Consider the following 360-nt stretch of genomic DNA (forward strand, 5'->3'; position numbering starts at 1 on the left):
AGGTACTTGTCCACCAGGTCTGGGCACACTGGGAGAGAGGGGACACGGGGTGCTCTTGAGGAGGGGCGGAGGGGACATGGGGGTCCCTTGAAGGGCAGCAGGGACACAGGTGTCCCTTTCGGGGGACAAAGGGGACATGGATGTCCCTTGAGGCGGGGTGGAAGGGACATGGGTCCCCCTTGAGAAGGGTCAGAGGGGACAAGGGCCCCCCTCTAGGAGGGACAGAGGGGACAAGGGTCCCCCTTGAGAAGGGTCACAGGGGACACGGGGGTCCCTAGAGGAGGGACAGAGGGGACATGGGGGTGTCTTAGAGGAGGGACATCCCTGCCAATCGCTCAGCCCAGCCCCGGGTTTGCCCCG

Source organism: Pterocles gutturalis, unplaced genomic scaffold, assembly GCF_000699245.1.
Source record: "Pterocles gutturalis isolate BGI_N339 unplaced genomic scaffold, ASM69924v1 scaffold36276, whole genome shotgun sequence".
NCBI lineage: Eukaryota > Metazoa > Chordata > Aves > Pterocliformes > Pteroclidae > Pterocles > Pterocles gutturalis.